Genomic DNA, 3,826 nt, shown 5'->3' with positions numbered 1-3,826 from the left:
GAGCGAGGGAGTAGCGGTGCGGCCGTCTTGCCGCACGGACGGATGCTGAGACGACGTTTGCTACTCGTCCCCCGCCGGGCCGGTGGCGGCGTTGACGGCAGGTGACGGGGAACGGCGAGGACGCCCGCCGACAGGAGCCGTCTGGGCGACACGGGAAGCGAGAGCGGCCCGGCACTCGGCGCGGGCGCGACGAGCATCAGACATGGACGCGATGGTCGGAGGAGAACGGGGTGGTGGGAGACGAATTCCGGCGCACCCCTAACTGGCGCGCCAAATGTCGGATTTCGGTTCCGGCAGACCCTTGAGGTTCGAACACTGGGGTGCGCGTGGAGATTTTGCCTTCTACCTACCTGCACCCCTCCGCCTCGCTGAGATCTAAGCTATGGAAAGAACAGCACAAGTGACACAGGGTTTATACTGGTTCGGGCCACCGTTGTGGTGTAACACCCTACTCCAGTGTGTGGTGTGGTGGATTGCCTCTTGGGCTAATGATGATGAGCAATACAAGGAAGAACAGCCTCGCGAGGGTCTGCTCTTGGCTGTGGGGATGAACTGCTAGGAGGAGTTCAGTCACCCTTCTCTCTCTCTCTCTTCTCGATTGCGACCCTAGCTAGTTTCTGGGTTGGCCGATTCCGGATCCTCTCTCTGATTTCTGATCACCCTGTGGGTGGCTAGTCCTATTTATAGGCAAAGGCCCTGGGCCTCTTCCCAAATACTGAGCGGGAAGGGCGCCAACAATTGGCCATTTTGAAGGGGAACATCTGGTACACTTATCCTGACTAAAGTTGGTCCTCGCCTGCCAAAGGCTCTGGTGGTGACGCTGGCTTGGGCTCCACAATGACTTCCTTCCTGTCGTTGGACTGGTCTTGGTCTCGTTGCACCGAAACGGGTGCCTTTGCTTGATGCTCTCGCCTGCGCTTACTCCCTTTGCACCAAAGAGGAAAGGAGGACACTGCGCAGGCTGGCGCCCGCCTGGCGCCCTTGGTCATCATGTCTTGCGTCACGTGCACCTCGTGAGGTACCCCGCCTTGATCTCTCTGCCTCCTCGCGAGCCAGCCTGATGTGGCCGTGCCTGAGGAAGCTCCGTGTCGTCCGCCCTGCGAGGCTTGGCCCCTCGCGAGGGTCTTGGGGTTGTGTTGATGAAGATGGGCCGTGCTGGGCCCCCTTTGAGCCACGCCGCAGGCCGCAGGCAGGCAAGTCTGGGGACCCCCATTCCCAGAACGCCGACAAGAACGTAGGGGTAAACACAGGAGCGAGGCAACCCAGCTTGCAAATTGCTTAGGTCAATATGGTGCATATTGTGGTGTAATACACGAACAAGGAACGAAGCCAAACAAGTATAATCATATGCAAGAGGAAAAGCTCCATCAAGGGAGCCCCCAAATAAATGGGGTATTTGAATATGCGAGTCACAAACAGAGTTATGACAAGGAACTTTGTCCCAAACAACTTTGTCCCGAAAAGTATAATGCTTGGTCGAACCGAACAAAATTTAAAACTGAAAGTTTTTGAGCATGAAAGCGACTTAGCTGGTTAATGTGCTCGATGTTGATGACGCAGGCCGAGATTGTGGCGGGACGAGATCCCAGCCCCCAAGCCGGTCCCGAGATGTCCGAGTAAAGAACTCGGCTTGATGAAGTGGTGACACAGCATAGTCGATGGGCGAGGTGAAAACCCTAGTCCGACCGCGGCGACGGAGCAGGCCGGCAGTGTGACGCCGAAGCCCCCAGCGTGTGTTAATGAAGTGATGACGAAGCCCCCAGTCAGCCGAGGTGACGTGGTACATCGGTACGCCGCGGTGACAGTGCTGCCCGGATTATCTACCTATGCACAAAAAATAGTGCAAGCCGGAGATAATAGGAATAATAAAAAAATTGTTGCATAATCAATAATTTAGGCAAAGTGAGTAATAAATGAAATATGGCCTGCGCACCGAACACTCGATGAGGTAGAGCTCTCTCGGCGATGCCGAAGTCCCTGAGGCAATCGAACACGTCGGTATGGCAACATGACCAACAAGGTGATCACGCGAGCCGATTTACGCCGATTAGGACGACGGCGTCGGCTTGCCGAAGAGACCACGTGACGCAGTCAAAGTCGATCACCTACACACATAAAATAGTGCAGTCCAAAAAGGATAATTGCTTTTCGCAAAAATAATTTATTGAAAAAGATGTGGCCTGGCGTCGAAGTCATGTCGATGGAGGGTGTCGGCGTGACGCGGTGAAGGCGTGGCCAAGCCCGAATTCGCAGGCCGGTCTGAGTTCCAGATGCGGCATTCGCCGAACTGTATATGAAAACTGACCGAACCACCACGCGGCCGTTCTTAATGCGGCCACCATTTGATAGACCTGTGCATAGATGATGAAACAAACCGGAGTAATAATTGCCTGGGAAAAATAAACTCAAGCAAGAAAAAAATACTAGGATTAATAGCACCTGGTTTATCTGTTGTAGCAATTTGGAGAAAGGTTACTCCCAAAATTCGGGCTTGATCTGCACACCCATTGCCTGATGGGTGATGAAGCGGTGGCATGGCGATGCTAGCAAAGGTTGGCTCGCCGAGAAAAAGCCCGTGGTCCAGCTAATGTGGTGAAGCTGGTCGGCTGGTGACGCCGAAGTCTCCGAAGTAAGTTGATGAAGAGATGGTGAAGCCCTTGCTCTTGCTGAGGAGACGGAGCATGTCGTTAAGGAGATGTTGCAGCTGCCGTGTCAGCCAAGGTGTTGAAGCAGTTCGGCGTGATGGACATCGGCTTGAAGAAGCAACAGTGCGGCCATGCTGACGCAGGTCGTAACTTGTGACGCGGTCAATGCCGGCTTGATGAAGTGACCATGCGGCGATGCCTGTATTCCCACTCCGTGTATTCCGTGGGGCGGCGATGTTGGTGATTTATCCTTGGTGATTTCGAACCCTTGTTCGCTCGCCGAGATGATGATCCGAAGTAGTTGAGCTCGGCTCAAAAGGCGATGACGTGTGTAGCGCAGGTCGGTAGCCGTGGAGTAGTATTGCCGGACTGGTTTGACACCAATATGATAGTGAAGATTACCTCAGAGGAGGCTTAAACTTTTATGGGCACATGTTTAAAAACAATGTACAACACCCTAGGAAAAAATTCCTTTAAGAAGGTTGTCCCATATCACGTTCATAAAGAAACATGAAGTCGGGTCGGATCCGTATTCGTGCAGAAAACAGACCCGAAAAATGATGCACTAATCAGAAGGTTCCCGGAGTTTGGATGGTCGGATCGAGCTGAAATTTTGAGGGGTGTTTTATATAGGAATTCCGCAGCCGATCAACGGTTGGATCTTCCAAAGGGCGTCCGAGCTAGGTGCTGGAGACCACGCCCTAAACTCGTCTAGATTCCCATCCAGATTTGACAGGGCTCTAGTATATCGTAGATTGCCGGAGATCCCTCCATCGAAACTCGATGAAATATTGCATGGTTGTTGTAGACTCAATTCTACACAATTCCACCAAAGGGATCGTCAAAGAGATGATCTAAGAGGTGGTGGCAGCGGATACAAGTTTGCTGTTCGGAAAAATAGCACGGTCGCCCGAGGGCATTGTTGACGTTGAGCCCCCGAGCTCCATGAATGACTCCACCATGATCTTGATAGAGATCAGAGTTGATGTTGATAAAGGCCCTCAACCGAACATGACGATCGGAGATGGAGCACGGTCCTCAGTTGAGCCAATGTGGCAAGTCGAGCCGGCGACGAAGATGCCGGCATCGCAGTTGACCTGCAGACGAGCCATCGATCCTTTTGCCGATCACACAGCAAAACTCTCAATGAAAGCACCAATGTCGGTGTCAAAACCGGCGGA

Source organism: Triticum urartu, chromosome 2 (genome assembly GCF_003073215.2).
Source record: "Triticum urartu cultivar G1812 chromosome 2, Tu2.1, whole genome shotgun sequence".
In the NCBI taxonomy this organism is placed as follows: Eukaryota; Viridiplantae; Streptophyta; class Magnoliopsida; order Poales; family Poaceae; genus Triticum; species Triticum urartu.
Note: the sequence above shows the minus strand (reverse complement) of the source record.